Source organism: Epinephelus fuscoguttatus, linkage group LG2, assembly GCF_011397635.1.
Source record: "Epinephelus fuscoguttatus linkage group LG2, E.fuscoguttatus.final_Chr_v1".
Lineage (NCBI taxonomy): Eukaryota > Metazoa > Chordata > Actinopteri > Perciformes > Serranidae > Epinephelus > Epinephelus fuscoguttatus.
Genome location: NC_064753.1, coordinates 50,539,254 through 50,557,840, shown reverse-complemented (window position 1 = coordinate 50,557,840; position 18,587 = coordinate 50,539,254). Strand labels below are relative to the sequence as shown.

Sequence of the window (18,587 nt, the reverse complement as noted above, 5' to 3'; positions counted from 1 at the left end):
AGTCCCACTGTGACACATTCACTGCAGGACCATTTCACTCACACTGACATGTTTACAGGGATTTTAAAAGACTGATACAATAAATAAATGTTGTCTGATGTCATGTAAACGTACTTTGTGGCTTTAGATACGGCTACTTGTTATTTTAACGTTGGCCACTGAAATTCTTCGCTAGTCACTTAATGGGAGACGTTTACGTTCTGCAGCCTCACCACTAGATGCTGCTAAATCCTTCACACTAAAATACAAAACTTGTTTCCAAAATGGAATGAAGCAGAAATAAAGTAGCACAGAGGGAACATACTTAAAGGGATAGTGCACCCAAAAATGAAAATGCAGCCATTATCTACTCACCCATATGCCGAGGGAGGCTCAGGTGAAGTTTTAGAGTCCTCACATCACTTGCAGAGATCCAAGGGGAGAGGAGGTAGCAACACAACTCCACCTAATGGAGGCTGACGGCGCCCCAGATTCAAACGTCCAAAAACACATAATTGAAACCACAAAATATCTCCATACTGCTTGTCCGTAGTGATCCAAGTGTCCTGAAGCCCCGACATAAAAAGTTGTTTGGAAAAACCTCATTTGAACTCTGTTTTTAGCCTCATTGTAGCCTGTAGCTCTGCCTGTGTGTGAGACCAGCAAAACCAGCGTTGTTTATTGTCTTTAAACTAATTAGACAACATCATCTCTTTAAATTTAGTCAAATTAACTCAAACATTGTTGACTTAACATAAAAAATAATGTCAAGTGAACAGAGATGAGTTTTTGTGACAAGTGAACATAAAGTTTTAATGTTATTTTGACAATCCGGGACATTTGTGCAGACTTGGCATTAGAACACAGTGTCATGGATGGACAGGAGGGTTCACAGTGTATCAGACATAACATTTATATTTTATTATTATTAATATTTTTTAATACTCACACCGGTTAGACTTGGGTCCAAACCCGGCACAGCCTCAGTGATTTATCTGTGTGAAAGCGGAAGCGGTGTGATGGAGGTGGAGGAGGGGTGTGTGCGCGTGGGGGGGAGTCCTCTCGCTGCCTCCTGCTCTTCGGTCTGTGTGAGGAGGAGAATCTGCAGCAGCATCAGCAGCTCACAGCTGACAGCACTGAGCTCAACTTCACTACTAGCGGACACCGACACGGAGATCAGCTGAGGACTTTACTCTCTCTCTGCAGACACACGTCTTAATTGTGAGAATATTTCTGCTCCCAGGACGCTCCTCCAGCACCTCCTCTGTTTGCGCACTGTTTCCACCACAATGAACTTTATTTAGGACGCGTCCCTCCTGCAGGTAAGCGCTTATTATTCAGCCTGTCACGGGTTAAATCACTTATTTACACACACAGATGATCCGATAACAGTGTGTTGGTGACTTTATGATGACACCATCCGCACTCATGCAGGATGTTTCATTAATATTCCACATTGCTGTCTTTGTATGAACGCGTATCTCTGTGTTGATTAGCAGCAGCTCTGTGACACACAGTCATGCTGAAGTTAATAATACAGTTACAAGACTTTGCAGCAGGCTGATGAGTCCGTGCAGTGTTTGTGATATTTGCACCTTTAATAATCTATAAATCCAGCTACATTTGAATTTGAAATTAGTGTAGCTGATGAATGACAGCTCCGTCATCACACACCCTTATATCCATGTGTCAGATGGTTTATAACATGGTCCCTGTTGGTCCTGTCTGTGTGTGAGGCTCCATGATGAGGCTGGCTGCAGAAAAAGTTATTCTCATTCCTCCTCTTAATGAAACTGAGTGTTTTCTTTACGTGCAGTCACTTTGGGCTTTATTCTTATTTACTGCCAGCTGATTTGTTCTCAGTCTCTTCACTTTATTGTGCAGTCCTCAGGTCCCAGAGCTCTGCTGGGTTTTATTCCAGTGATCTAATCGGGACAGAGTCAACCTTCGGCTGAATGCAATTAGCTGTAATCAAGTATAGGACAGAAGAAGTGAGCTTCTTTCTACCTGAAGTAAAAACCTGCAGAGAGCTGCTGTGCTGAGGACTGAAGCTCTCTGTGCCCTGAGACAGTGTCAGTCAGAGTCTGCTGGAGCCTCTCTGAGGGTTTTGATGTTAATCAGACGGGTCAGGATGATCATTGCTGTTGTAGTATTTCTATTGATTCCCCCTGAGGCATCACAGCATGCAGACTTTACACAGGGACTGACACACTGTGGGCGCTAGGTGGCGATCTTGAGTCAGGCACATGTGAGCCAACAGCTGCTCTGAAGTGCTGCTGGTTATTCCCACATACATGCAGCGTGCGGAGGTTTCAGGTCATGTCTCTTTGAGGATTACATTCAATCATTAAAATAAATTGAATACTCAGAATACTTGTGTTCAGTGACCGGAGCATGAGAAGCTCACAGCCAGGAGACAGACAGACAGATAGACAGACAGACAGGCAGAGAGACAGACAGACAGAGAGCTGCTGAGTGCTTGGCACAAGTGCTGTTGAGTCTGTGTGTTGTGTTCTCTCCTCAAGTAGCTGCATTTACTGCTGGAGTTGGAGAATGTGCTGTGCAATATGTCACAGAGACGTTTGTCACAAACGTGCCCTCGCAATAATAGTAATGCAGCTTTTGACGACTCCCGAGCTCTTACTTTAATTAAATGTGCTTTATTTTTAAGATGATGCTGTGTGGGTGGTGGGGGCGGGGGTGGAGGTGGAGGTGCTGCTGGGTCAACAGATGCGGTGAGGAATCATTTCAGGGGCAGGAAGTTGCCAGGAGTGTGTGCAGGAGGGCTGCGCTGCCAGGCTGCACAAAGATGAGACACAGAAGGTTGTAAGAGATGCAAAACAAACCGAACACAAAGCTGCATTTCTCTCAGAGACAAACAGAGTGACTGAGAGCGACGGCAGATGGTGAGGACGTTCCTCATGTACCTGACATTCAGACTGAAGTTTAAAGGTAAACAGTGCAGGATTGGTGCTGTAGAAAGAGAAAGTGAAAGCCAACTCCAGCTTCACTGTCGTGTGGCATTCTCCTGGATCTGTGACTTGGTCGCTACCTTTAATAAAGCCCTGACCTCACCTGAGCACTGTGCAGGTACACGCCCATAAACACTCCAGTAAGAGGAAACAACAGAGGAAGAAGCCCCACAGTACTGTGTTATCACGACACCGTATGACTGTGGTTTTAAACGTGTTGCGACATGCTGTATATTTATTACCTATTTTCAACTGTAAATTATGTCCCAAAAGGAAAACTTTATCAACATCTGTTTTATCTAAAACGATAAAACATTTTCAGTCTCTCCATCTCATTTCAGTCTGTTTCATTGCTACAACATGTATCTGGTAAACTGCAAAAAGCAACTGATATTATTTTTTTAGTCGGTTACCAAAAGTTTAATTTGTACCTGTAATATTAATAACGAATGAATGAATGACTTACTTTTCAACCCATTAAAAAACATAATAAAAAACAAACAGTGTCTGAAAAAGAGCAGGTAGAAGTAAAACTCATAGGTCTCTACGCTGTTCTTAGATTTCTTCTTTTAACTCAAATATTATTTCAACAAATCCCCCAATATATTTACAACTAATACACAACTGTCCCCGCTCTGTTTACCCCCCAATTAAATAAATGAGTAATAAACCCAGTTTATTTAGTCCCACCCAGTGTTACAGAATAAATATGCACTCCCCAACACAACCTTTCCTCGACTATATATCTGACAAAACTATCATAATTTATATACAAATAAATATAAATATGATAATTTATCTAATAAAAAATTGACTCGGCGGCCATGCATGAATGAATGAATGAATGAATGACTGAATGACTGAATGACTTCCTTTTGAGCAAAACAAACATTAAAAACAAAACAAAACATTAATAGACATGCTGGAAAAGGAGCAGGAAGACGTGCACACTTCTATGATCCTCCTTCTCACTGCTCATCTCTCATTTAAACATGAAGTTGTCCACATCTATCCCAAACTCATTTACAACCATTAATATGGGTAAATAAACAACAATCTCAGACATTAAATAAACAAACTGCATCTCAACTTTATTCACATCCTGATTATCACCCAGATAAAGAAATAAACCCACCCGTCAGCATCACCGCTCTGCGTCTGCCTTCGTCCTAAACATACTGTGTCTGTACGTCTTTGTAAAGTGCTCTGTGCTTTAACTCCTCTTTTTCTTTTGTTCTTCTGTTCATTTGTTTCACATAAATATTAAACATCAGAGAATAAATAATATAAAGAAGTGAATGTGAGGGCACAAACCTGTACAGGCTCATATTAAAACCACCCTGAAGACACACAAGTGTTAAAATACAAAGTACACTACAGTTGAAGCTACTGAAGGAGCAGGTTGAGTCATCTGCTGCCGTACAAACCACTCACAGTCTGACATGTTGTCAGCGCCTCAGCAGCAGCAGCAGGGCTCCACCTTATTGTTTTAAGACAGAAGTCTGGTTCAGAGTCTTTGTACTGAGGCTGCTGCTTGACAATATTTTGCACAGTGTTCAATATCTTTAAATCTGACTACAGAAAGGTTTCATCGTTATTTAAATCTGTCCTGACACCTCTCAGCCTTCACATGTGCAGCAGCATTAGGTGTGTGAAGTCATCTACTGGGCTTGTCTTCAGGACATGATTGGTCACTAAGAAGGGTGGCCATATTGACTTATACTCTCTGTAGTCTCTCTGTATTCATGTAAATCACTTCTTCCAGTTTATCTATTTTCAGCAGTGCATTAGTCCCGACTGTGTGCAGTGCTGCTCTCTGTCCATTTACAAAAAAAAATCACCTTTATGGCGACGCAGCAGCTTCAGACTTCCACTTATCATGTCGCTGGGTTAGACAGACCTGACAGAACCTTTAATATACAGATTAAAGCAGTGAAGGAAACACTCAGCGTTCTGCACAGTTTGATCTTGGTCTGTAAAAGTGTTGCATGTTTTATGTTTTTATGTTTTATAGCTGTTAGAAATCATTATTCACATGCTGTTATCAAATTGTATTTTAAATGCTGCTGAGATGTGTGGCACTTTGCATATCATCCTACAAGACATGACAAGAGCTCACTAAATAAAAGAAAACAATATTCTGCATTAAAATTATTACAACGGCATTTTCATCAGCTGAACACAATCACATGAAATAATAATAATAATTCTAGTATCAGGTTTAACTGTGAAGTATTTTTGCTGCCGACTAGCTACGGTTAGCAATTTTTTTTAAATTGATTTTAGAATTATCAGCAACAAACAGAAAAAAACATCTACAGACAACAGGAAAGCCCCAAATCAACAACAGATACTGCAAAACATAAAAATTAAGTTAAAGAAGGAGAGAAAACAGAGATATGACAGGAAATGAACAGATAGCGTGGCACATACGGGTCAAACAATCAGCCATTTCCTGTCAGGAACAAACTGTCAGAAGGACGGGTTTCCAAAGTTTCCAGAATTTGTCCAGTTAATGACTCAGATCATGAGTCCAGAGGGACGGGAGCCGATATCTGTGACATGCACATGTGGACTGTGGAGACCGTCAGAGACACTTTATGCTCAGATTGACAGAGGTTTGGTGTCCATGTCAAAATGTTTTCCAAAGTTTGGTTTAACAGGTAAAATTAGGACAGCGTGAACTGTTTATCTGTAACCTGCAGAGTCACTGAGCGTCCTTCCAAAATGTCTCAATGCGATCACATGACCAACACAACCTTTGTGGGTTTTATATTTATAACAAAGCTGTTGGGAACATTTTCTAGAGGCGGACAGGTGTAACGTAAGTCTAATAGAAAAATTTTAATTTTTGTTCATGTATATATTATTAAATAGGGCTGGGCGACGTGCTGAAAAAATTATATCACAATATTTTTAAATCTCCTCAAAAGCACTTTGTTAAGACTGGGAGACAAAATCAAACATAATGTTTCTGACCAAATATCCTCTCTGATGGGACACAGTTGTACAATGACTGTCGTTTGTTTGTTTGTTTTTTGCAGAAAATATTAACACACTGAGATTTTTGATTAATAATCATCAATAATGTGGATATAAAGACTAAGTGGGGGGATGGGAAACATTAAAACAAGTAGAGAAGTCCAGTAAGTTGACACATTCACATGAGTTTGCTGTAATTCAGCCTTTCAAATGAAGGAAAAACACCATTTATGCTGTATCAAGATATGATATCCAAAATCTCGTACCTCAATAATGATATAATATCTTCGTATTGCTGCACCCTAATATAAAATTGCATTTCAGAAAGATTCAACTCTTAGAGCGCTCTGCAGAGCGAGGTGTAACCTCCAGATCACATCCCTACGACGGCTTCACAGAGGCATCAGCTGAGGGATCAGAAAACTGCAGTGGAGTTTAAAACTCTGAGATTACTCCCCTGAGAGGTTTGGCTGACATCATGGTGTTTTCTAACTCTGACAGTTTGAGACGGATCTTATTCTTCATTTAAAGAGATTCTACAGAGAGACAGATTTGGAGATATTTGAATAAGCAATGTTTAATTGACTAGCTGTGCTCATCTCCTGCAGACGGCTGAGCGTCAGGGTGGAGGTCATGGTTTGTAGTTGATTGGAAGAGGAGTGCTGTTTGATGTGTAACTGTTCCTCGTCTTCATCCAGGTGTTTTGTTGAAAATGATTATGTGTTGTTAATAATAAGCGCTCAGAGAGCTGCGGTACAAACATGCAAATGTAAATTGAAGACAAGGTTTGTCGTCTTTCTGCATCGTCATGTTTGAGGCCCTTCATGTCGGCTCTGATGATGAAGGCGTAAGATGGAGGTGATTTCTTCGTCATGTGACAGGAGGCTGCTGGACCAGTTTAAGTCTAAAAATAAAATGTTCAGCCATTCTTTGGTGAAAAAAGAAAATCAAATATGAATTAATTATGGTGAGGACAGCTTTCAGTGGTGGAGCTAATTATTTGTGGCTGCGGCAGCAGGAGTCATTAATTGAGAATTTATTCTGAAGCCCATAAAAACCCAACACTTGAGCGGCTCTGTGGGCCACATGTTAGTAATCGCTGCCTCCACTCTCACACTGCACTTGTGATTTATCCATTTCATGGTAAACATAATTCCAATCACTGTTTAAAGAATAACAGGCTGTTGAGGGCAGAGTACTGAAGTGTGTCGCCGGCAGAAAATAGTTCCTCCTGGCCGGCCGCTCTGCGCTGCATACAAACAGTCCACTGCTCCTGCAACCACAAAGCCATTAAACACCTGATGTGCTGCAGAATACAGCAGGAATATTGGAGCGCTGCTCCTCGGGGCTTTTTCTGGAGCATGTGGAAGCGTATTGTCCCTGAAATTCAATGATGTTTGTGCAGACTATTTGTCAGTCTACCAGCACATTAAACTAGACTTTCCATTTCCGCTCCTATTTCATCCCAAAATGCTTTTCAGATTGCTGCCGTGAGCACGTCAGGACATATTTGCATTGATTTGATTCTGGGCACCAAAAATGTTCTATTTTACACGCAAATGTCTCAAAACTAAACTGTGATGAGCTTCATGCCACAAGTCAGTGCATCACTTTGGATGTTTTTTAATCCTTTAAAACCTGGACATCAGTTTGCTCCTGCTGTGGTCACACATCTTCCACAAGCTGATTTTAACATAGCAACTTGGCAAAAAGATGTCCCACAAACTGCAAGAAATGAATTAAAGGTGACAAGAAAATGACCAGAAATTAATTGAAAATGTTTTTTTTTATAAAAAAAAAATTATACACAGAAAAGTGTATGCATATTTTTTTCTACTTTTCAGCATTTTTTTTTTACAGCATTGTCTTTTTATTTATTATTTATTTGTTCATTTATTTTTGCATATTTTCATGTAATTTACTTTTAACTTTTTACTAATTTTTGGGCAGTTTCTTACTAAGAGCTCACTGATTTCTTTCAAAAACATGAGGGGAAAAAGGCAATAAGGACCTTGGCAAGAAATGTTTAACAAACTGCAAGAAATTAGTTAAAGGTGACGAGCAAATGACCTGAAAATTAGTTTAAAGAGGGGCGGAGGATTATTAGAAAATAAAAATTTACAAAAAGGGAAAAATGTCAAGAAAATTATATTTGTAATTATTATAATTTTATATTTAAAATTATTCACAGAAAAATGTAAACATATATATTTGATCATTTTTGGCTCTTTTTCTTGTTTGTAGTTTTTTATTATTTCTATTTTTTTTTATTTTCAAGTTATTTTCTTGTAACTTTATATACTTTGCTAATTTGTGGGGCATTTCTCGTTAAGTTGCTCGTGAATGTCTGCCCATATTTTTGACAGAAACCAAGCCAGTCTGTTCAGGTTTTAAAGGGTTAAAGGAAGTTCTTAATATGTGCGCTGGGATTTAGTGTCGTTCTGTCACAAACAAACTTTTAATTATCTGATGAACATGAACGATGATTCATGTAAACTCCATTTTGGGGGAATTGTATCATGACCAGATACCAGATAATAAAAACTAACGCAGTTAAAGACTGACCTCATCTGACAGCTGATGGCAGATGGATTACACTGTGAGAGTCAAACAGTCTGTCTATTTCAGTCTGGACGGACCATGATCCTCGGCAGCGGCAGCAGGCGCTGTGTTTCCAGTCTGCTGAACCCTTTCAACTGGGAATCCTCGGGTTCTGTCAGATCAATACGTGTAATCAGTGTTGATAAATGGGAGAACACTGACTGTTGTTTCTCAAGGACATGTTATATTGGAGATCCAGCGACTGTGGCTTTCTGCCTGTGCATTGGAAGCTGTGCCTGAACCTCTCACGCTGCATTATCGCACAGAAGATGGGAAATATAAAGCCAAGTCGCTTCAGGGTGGGGGATGGGAGGATGGCAGGATGGCAGGATGGCAGGATGGGGGGGTGGATGTCATAATGTGATGTCATATTTAGGAGCTTCTCATTTTAAAAGGTGTTTCTTGGATTTTGTGTTTTCCCTCCAATCCATGTGCATGCGTTTTGTTTATCACTTCAGAAATGGAGATGAGAATCTCGCGTGTTGTTTATGGCGTTACCGGAGGAGAAGGTGTGTGTGTGTGTGTGTGTGAGACGGGAGTTATGAATTATGTAGAGACTTTGTCAAGAAGTTTGCGTACTGTTCTCTCAGGATGAGGCAATGGCAAAACATCAGTCACTAAATTCAAAAAGGGAGAGCCCATTAAGGCCAGCAGCCCATCAGCTCTCAGCATCTTATTCAGCCGGCAACAAAGGCCGAGCGCAGGAGGAAAAAAACGGAGAAGAAAACATGAAAGAGTTTTAAGTGGTTCTGCCTGGTGAGTACTTTGGAGTGGACAGGAGGGAGGGTGATGGAGCTGACCATTACAAAACATCATGAATGCTCTCCTCAGGGCAAATGGATGAGTAACACATTACACAGGAAATGTCCGGGGGCTTCAGATGCTGCTGCTGCTGCTGCTGCTGCTGCTCAGACACACAGCTCCTTTCTTCACTCAGGGTCACATCTTCTTTTGTTCCTGCATGTTTACAATCCAGGGTTAAAGTATCTAATTCTTGTGTTGATCACTGAGGTCTGACTGGGTGATGGATGGATAAAAAGGTGCAGAGCTGAGAAAAATGAGCCGAATAATTGCTATATTGATGTTTGGTAAGAGATTAAATTGTCATCTGTTATAAAAAAAATACTAAGAAGTCACTGGTTCCAGCTTCTCCTGTGTGAATATTCAGTGTTTTTAATCTTTTTTCCTGTTGAACAGACAAAATAAGAAAAATCTTTGTTGATTAAAATGTGGAAATGTGGTCGTTGCAGCAGCACAAACACAGATAACTTGAGAAAATGAAATAAATAGATAAATATTACAAGGCAGAGTGACAGTGGTGTGATTCATATCAGCAGTCAATAAATGTGTTCCCTTTTTCCACCCAAATTATCGTGAGAATGTAGTTTTTTTTTGAACACAGGAACACTCTATAATAGGTGATAGACTGCTTCTCATTGCCAGCAGACCAGAGCTGTGCACAGAGCGGGTGGGGACATAATCGGCACTTGAATGCATCATGATGACGTCATGGATGATTTAGCACTCATTCATAAATGTCAACTTTTTAACAGTTAACTTTTGATTCATCTTCACAAAAGGCAGTGGTTCCAAGTGTGTTTTAATTTAATGTCTAAATAATTACATTTATGAGGCAAATGTGAAGTATCTTAAAACTTCGATTAATAGCCCGAGCTATTATTTGCTTACAGCACTGAACTCAACAGGCCTGTATTTGGGACAGGCCTTTGCATCCACACTGGGCTAGTAAAAGAGACTGGGTGTTTAATTGAAGATTTATGGTATATTATGAATACTTTCTTCTGCCGTCACCCAGAGACGAACGTTAACTGAGCGGAGCAGCGATCAGCAGTAATGTAAGCAAACAAGAGCAGCTGACCAACACACACTGCAGCATCAAACTTAAACTATAATAACTCTGCTCCGTCTGTTTCACCTCAAAAACCGTGGTCTGCACATTGTCTGGCAGTTAGTGATGAGCAAAGCAGTTCTTTAGATGTTACTGAATCACTAGAATCAGTTCAGTGAAAAGAATCGTTCAAAAGATTCATTCACTGAATCATTTAGTGTTTGGCAGGAGGAGCCCTGACTGTGCACTGCGAGCTGCTGCGTCTGCCCTGCACTGGTGAGTCTCATTACTGGCCAGCCTAACGTTTTGTTCATCTGGAAACTAAGTCTGTTGAAACAGTGGGGAGGTTTGTGACTGTGTTCATGTGGCTTGACTCCTGGCTACATTAGCCGCTAGCTTGGAGAAAACGGTCCCTATGAAAGTGTATCACTGAGAAGAAAGGATTTGGATTACTCAGGGATCGGGGTGATGACGTTCACCGAGTGATTCGTTCACCAAGTGATTTGCTCACCGGGTGATTAGTCAGGCGGTAGGAAGTCCCTCCCTGCACTCTGGCTGCCTCACAACTCATGAGTGATTCTTTGTGCGCACTGACCGAATCGGCAGTTCCACTCCCAGCCTGCACGCTCACTGCTGAGCTCAACTGAACTGAGGAACGAACTAATCAGTTCCAGAAGTGATTCAGTTCAGTACATTCACTCAACAGATTCGTTCTTTTGAACGTTTCGTTTGTGAACGACACAGCACTACTGGCAGAGAGGCTGCTCTGTGCTGCTGGAGACCCAACGAAACACACTATATCCCCCTCATTTTGTTATTCACATACAGGCAGGAGACTGTAATGTGCTTTCAAATTAATTAATGCAGTTAACTTTTTAAAATAAAAAAGCTGCAGACCATTTACTATTCAATAGTAGATCGTAATTTCATACAGTTTCTGTTGAAATATCACAGTATGTAGTATCCCATAAAAGACTAGTGTGAGCAGCCACAGATGGATACAGTCCGACTGGTCTCAAGGCGGGTGTGGAAGAATTATGCTCTCATTTTAGTGTAGAGCGTCAGACTGAATTTACCAACGCACCATGTCAGGTCACTCACTCTCCGGGACCGCCAGTGTTACTTGAATAAGTAAACACTGACCAACGGGACCAGACTGGCCGACCCGTATGCTCTCACTCAGTGGATGGATGATGTCACAGGAAGCCAATCTTACAAAGGAGGACCACACTTGTTTGTTTTGCTATGGAAGCTAACGTTAGCTAATGTGCTAAAAAGTTAGCGTTGCAGAGAAATCCAATCTTCCTCTTAATCCCTCCCCAGTTTCTGATGAGGTGGACATGATAACCCTTAATACACATAACCTTATTCATCCCTACAACAGGAAATACTTTTTCCCTAACCTGATATGAAGTGTGCGCTGCACATGTGAGCATTTTTGATGATGGCCTCCGTCCAGTCCTTTGGTCTTATCACATTTAACCATAGTTGTCTTTGTTTTTGTTGACGGGCAGTGGCGGCTGGTTTTGAGCCATGACTCCTTCTATTCTGGCTCCCAATAACACAACAAGACAAACACATTTTAACACTCCTATGGAGCCTACAGCCCTGTGGTTGACATCCATCCATGCTTCAGGAGGCTCTGACAAACAATGTTGTCCCGTTTAATTTGGAGGAGTTTCTCTTTTTGTTTCTGATCTTCAAACTGAAAAAACACACTGATTGTCGTTCTGTCAAAATACTTCACTAAAATTCATTTTCTGAATACATCTGAGGTGGAAAATAGGCTTGAAGATAATTGGTTTATCCCGATTGCACCAGAACATTTTATCTCTGGTGGTTCCCTTGGTGGAAAGTAGTTCCAGTGAAATCTGTTCAGAGTGAGGTCAGCGGATCATCCAGAGGAACAAGGACGCTAATACCAAACTATATTTTCGTGGCTACATACCACCAGAGATAAATGAATAATGATTTTTGTAACTTGATGAACAAACAGTGTTTAGTTCAGTATAATTTGTTGTTTACAGAGTTTTAACGTTTGTAGAATCTGTGAGTCGTGTTGTTATTGTTGGATCGATCTGACCGGCTGGATCCAATCTCCAGTGGATGTTTCTGAACTTTCTGATATTATTATTTATAACCTGTCTATCATTCTGTTAATCAGTGTGAAGGAGTGGTGAAACTAAAACAAGCTTCTGTTCATGTTAAAGTTTCAATAAATGATGCGCTTGTGTTCAGCAACAAGACGAAATGATGTTTCAAAGACAAAGGTCAAAGACACGACTGAAACACGTCGCCACAGCTGTAAAGCTGTTTTAACCTTGACTCTGTTTTGCTGTGACCATCAGATGTTTCACACAGAGACTAGTGTTGGAAAAGACCTCAAAAGGTCCGATAGTACTAATAAAACTTTAACCAAATTTATACACAACAATACAATACGATGGTTTCACAGCAGATGGAAAGACAGAGAGAAGAAGACTGATACAAACATTAAAAACAAATAGAAACAGTTGTTTAATAAATTAAAGGTGATGTCTGATGTCTCAGATTAATGTCCACAACAGGCACAAATGAAATAAAATAATAATCGATTTTTAACCTCAACAAGAGTTTTTTCTACGTAGTTGAAACAGTGATTTCTCCACTGTCGCTGCCGTCCTGTCTCTTTGGTGTGCGTCATTCCTTCTCTTCTCTTGGCATGATACAGATTGTAATGAGTTATGGATTTCTGCATGATGAGGCCTGAGTCTCTGCTGCAGGCTGAAGGTTTTACAGACACACAGACACATGGAATAACTTCTTCTTCTGCACAAAACAAGGTTCAACATAATGTTCCAATATTTTATTGAAAGAAAATCTGCATTTCCTGTTTGGGTTTTGTCAAGAGATCTACTGTCCTGGGAAAAAACAAACAAACAAACAAACAAACCCAAAACCCCCATAATTCCAATATTGGCCACTCTGGCCCGTTCACATGCAACCTGAAGGCTGAGACACAGAGAGATGTAGGTGACATTTTGGGCACAAATGCATATATATCAGTCACCCTCTCAGGGTGGTATCTCTATCATTCTCAAGCTTGTTTCCTCTGCCAGAGTCCTGGGAGTTTGAGGGTCGTGCGCAGTATCTTGGCTGTTCCTAGGACTCCACACTTCCTGACTGAGGCTTCAGATGTTGTTCCAGGAATCGGAGTCACTCTGTCAGTTTGGGGGTCACTGCCCCGAGTGCTCCTACGACCACGGGGACCATGTCAACTTTGACCTTCCACATCTGTTCCAGCTGTTCTTTCAACCCTTGACACTTCTCCACCTTTTCGTGTTCCTTCTCTCTGATGTTGCTGTCGGCTGGTATCCCCACATCCACCACCACTGCCCTCACCTGGTGTCTGTCAACCACCACTATGTCCGGTTGGTTAGCCAGCAGCTGTTTGTCAGTCTGGAAGCTGAAGTCCCACAGGATCTTAGCCCTGTTGTTCTCAGCTACCTTCGGTGGTGTGTCCCATTGGGATTTGGGTACTTCGAGTCCATACTGGGTGCAGATGTTCCTGTGCACTATCCCAGCCTCTCCATGTATGCTGATCCTGTTTGCATCTTACACCCTGCCACTATGTGCTGGACTGTCTTAGGGGCGTCTTTGCAGAGCCTGTACTTTGGGTCTGATCTGCTGTGGTCGACCCTGGCCTCCATGGCTCCTGTGCTTAGGGCCTGTTCCTGTGCTGCCACGATTAGTGCCTCTGTGCTGTCTGTCTGTCAGTGCAGCATTCTCCAGCCACTGGTAGGTCATCTTGATATCAACCACTTCCTCTACCTGACAGTGGTATGCAACATGTAGGGGCTTATTTATATATATCTACAGCTTCATGTAGGTTTTGTGCATGACAGAAACATGTTCGTACAAGGTCAGCATCTGACCTCATCTGTGACAGGCTTCACTGACAACACAGTCTATTTTAGACAATCTTTGGTTAGTGTAATGATTCAGAGTGTATTTATACGTTGAAACAGCTCATGTTGGGCGAAAACAGAACACTTATGATCTAGGTCAATGGTGCTGGGCTGTTGGTCATCCTCTGTGCTGAGCCCCAGATCCTGCGCCCAGGTTTCTCTGGGCTGATATAAATGACTTCTCTGACTGGTGCCACACAGCGAGTGTCAGTAATGTTTTCAGAGGCTGTTTCTGAATAAATTTCTTAATTTGAAAGAAACAGAAGAGGTTGGAAGCTGAAGTGCAGTCGACAGGTCTGCAGAGGACACGGAGGGTTCCTTGTTATAAAACAGACATTCTTGTTGAACCCGAATTGAAATGCAGAGTCTGTTAGTTGGCCCAAAATGGTGGTTGTTAATTACTGAGGCAAGAATAGAAAGTTTTATTATAGAGTTTAGAGACGGCCTCAGTGGGACTTCACTTGGTCTCTGTACAGTGAGTAATCATATAATCAAAAAGCCTGAAATGATGCCAGCTGGGATTTTTGTGAGATTTTTGTGGCCTTTCCCTCTGCCTTCATTAAACTGCCGAGCCTGGAGACGGACAATCCAAATCATTATGTTCCTCGTAATAAGTAATGACCTCGCCTGCTCTGGGTGACGAGCGGAACCAAATTATAGCAGCCAGCGATCACACCGTGACACCGCACAGCCACCGGTCCTGAGCGAGGGAAGGATTTAATTCTGCTGTTGCATTTCTTGTGACTGTACGGCGGACACGCAGGAGCACTCGTCAGTGCCCTCTGAAAGGAAACATGAGTCAGATTAGAGCAGAGCTCAGTGGCTGAATAGACTCTCTCATCTCAGTGTTTAGTTACTTTTCTTCACATGAAGTTGTCGACTTGAAGCTAACCAGCTTTGACAGCTTCCTTCATAGAAGACCCTGAGAGCTGGGAGCATTACAGTGGATTATACTAAGTCCAGCAGAGCACAGCAACACTGCTCATTGTAAAGTGATCCTCCTTCTTTTCTGACAATCTGTCTGTAGAGTCTCTGTGGGGTTAGTGACTGACCGACAGCGCTCTGACAGCTGCTAACCAAACACACCAATGTGCACTGGTGCTGTGATGAATCAGAAGCTGATGTTTCCCAGGTGTCAGAGTCTCATCCAGAAGGAGGAGAATTCAGTCCATTCACCACAAGAAAATATTGGTATTGTTTGTTTCTGCAAACCTCGTTTCATACACATCATACCAACATTTCTAAAGAGATGCAGTGTATGAGGTCACTGTATGAGGGCAGACAACGGTTCGAGACCAACGACACGCGACATCACTGCATCTCCTCTATGGATACATGTATTTATTGGTTTCATACAGGGTTGGAAATTATCTTCTTTGTCCACCTGCCACTGTGGCTGGTGAGACATCGCTACGTCACCTTTGGGGATGCTGCCCCGAAAAGCTGTTATTTTTAACTGATAAGTCACTGCGTTTCCTGCTGTGATAGTGACACAATTAGCAGTTGTTGTTTTTTTTTTACCAAGAACAGCCTTCTGGCTTAAATGTAGTTTTTATTGCGACAGCGCTGTGTCTTCCACCAGGTTGGAAGAAATTCCTTTTTTGATATCTTTGTTACAACTTTAACACCTGCTTCTGCCTTTCCAATCTCTCCCCCCTCATTTCCTGTCATCTCTCTACTTTGTACTACCCAATAAAAAGACATAAAAATGGCCCAAAAATAAAAATTACCACAGAGTAACTACTGCCTAGATAACTTGGGAGTTTTGGTGCTCGGGGCAGCGGCCTGCTCTGCGTGGCTTCAGCCAGGGTCAGTGTGGACAGTGTCGTCCTCATGAAGTCTTTAACAGCATCAAACGCTGATGCAGTTTCCATGAATGACTTCTGCCGTCAGTTTCTCTCCTGAACCTAAAGCTGCTGCTGCTGCACCTCATTTCAGCGGAGAATCTGCTGAAGCATTTTCATACGAGCAAAGACACTACAGATGACCTTCAGTCTGCTAATGAAGGAAAGTGCTGATTGCTGTGTGCTGCCGCGCATTGGAAACACCTTCATGTGCTCTGATGTGAATTCTAAAGCAAATATCTGAAGGAACTTTGGAGATAAATTTGCTTTCTTTTGCTTTAATGTCAGCAGCAGGGCTGCAATAACATACTAATTATGAGTGACAATCCTCAGAGGTTTTAAATGCTGCTAGATTTGGATACGGGTGTGTTAAATAAGGAGACGGGTGATAAAGCCTCGTTAGCTTTAAAGGGTTTAGTTCAGGATTAACTTTTTTCCATCATATTAAGAAGCAATTTGTGCAATTGGCTTATTTGGATTTTGAAAAGTAAATATGGACACATCCCTAACTGAAACATGTCCTGTGTGTGTGTGTGTGTGTGTTACTGCTCCACAGAAACAGTTAGATGATGTGTGTTCATGTAAAAGCGAAAGGAAACAATCTGAAATCACAGTTTCACTGAATCTGTGTACGAGTAGAGTGGAAAGCACCAAATATCAGTAACTGTTTAGAAACTCTAGACTTCTCTCGTGCATCTTGAGATCGTACGCGTGTTTCTGTTAGGTGCAATTGCAATCAAGATGGCTGGGTGATGTTGTGGTGTAGGTTGCTATGGCAACACATGAACTGTTGCTTGGAAAAGTGAGTTAAGAGTTTTGATGCATCTGAGAAATGAGATCTGGATTTCACTTTGTTGTTGAGTGTATATTAGGATGGATGATGTTTTTTTACATTAGTGCATTTCTCCGCCTGAATGTGATGCACTTTGCTCGATGTTTCCAAAGATTGCTCGTGTTTCTGCCCTCACATGCACGAGTTGTTGATCTTGTGGCAACAAACAGTGTCAACATCAACTCTTGTGAAGTAAACCATGTGTCAGAGTGTTTTGCTCTCTCTGCTGTTGTGACTGAGGGCAGGGCCTCTATGTGTGTGTGTGTGTGTGTGTGTGTGTGTGTGTGTGTGTGTGTGTTTGGCCCCACCCCTCACACATGCAGCAGGCTGTGAGGCTGCGACACAGAAAGCTCTGCTCTGGATTGAGAAGCAAAAATGCTTCAGTGACGAACGTCTTCATCTTATTGCAGATTGGAAACAAACTGTACAAAATAACGTTTATGTGACCTAAATAAACAAGAAGTATATCATCTGAATTTCTCCAACAGCAGAACCATTAACGTCAGAGCTTATCAATACTACGGTCTTTAATAATTCGGCCCTGGGCCCGTTTAATACCGGGTTTTGGTACCCACCCCTAGTGATGATACGCCGCCTGCTGCAGCAGTATAATATGGGGACGGGCAGCATCAGTTCAAAATGAGGCCAGATGGCACCTGTTGCGGCGGTATGTAACGCTGCCATGAACAATGTATTATAAGGGGCTGGAGAGTCCCTGTAGGGTGGGCAGGGGGGAGGTGGATGGGTCCAACAAACACTGGACTTTCACCCAGGAGGCCAGTGTTCCCTTCCTGCATGAATGAGGAGCCAAACCGAGATGTTTTTTCTAAACCTAACCACGTGCTTCTGTTGACGTCCTGGCGGCGTCCCAGAACAACAGCAGACGCAGGTAATATGTAGATGTGAAAGGCCACTGACAAAGCGGCGATATGTGACGACTCGGGATGAGAACGTGTTGAATATTCAGCAGTAAATAATCAGCTGTGTGTGTCTGACTGTGGATGGTGGAGCTGCTGAATGGATTTGTGGAGTTTGTTAGTTGCGGTCGCTGTTAGCAATCAGCAGCCAGCGGCCGCCGGACTTGACAGCTTCACCCAGCAGGACTCCACTCAGTCCGGACTGGAGAAGGTTTGTGGGTTGATGGTGTTTGACAGGCAGGTAGGAGGCTCAGTTATCTGTGAGTGTAGCTGGAAGATGGTATTCTCTGTTTAGACCATGCGAACGGTCGTCAGAAATGCACGTCTGAGCATGTTTTTATTTTGGGCTGCCTGTAAGAAGTGTGCCACTGGTTGACCAATAATCTCAGCGCAAATTTGGAGTTGTATAATTGTATAATTTAGTTTTAAGTTTCACAGACAGACAGCTGAGCCAGGCTGAACTACAGTCCATCACGACACTCTGAATCAGTGAGATAACAGATAATCTGGTTAGGAGCTCCAAAAGATATGAGTCTGCTTTGTCTTCTTACAAACATACTCTATGTGAGGAGTCCAAGAGAGGTTCGCATCTTGACTGAAGATACTAGTTTAATTTCTACACTGTGACTTTTGTCAGGAGGAAGGCCATAAACAGTTTCTTCGT

The 18,587-nt window shown here is 42.0% G+C and overlaps 1 protein-coding gene across 1 annotated transcript in view; it reads left to right on the top strand.

The window, feature by feature from the left end:
* The first annotated feature begins 1,080 nt into the window (after nucleotides 1–1,080).
* LOC125880807 (multiple epidermal growth factor-like domains protein 11) overlaps nucleotides 1,081–18,587 on the top strand; it is a 213,203-nt gene continuing 195,696 nt past the window's right edge. The window contains exon 1 of the mRNA XM_049563551.1: nucleotides 1,081–1,301. The gene's annotated coding sequence lies outside the window, so the exon portion shown is untranslated. The remainder of the gene's footprint in view (nucleotides 1,302–18,587) is intronic.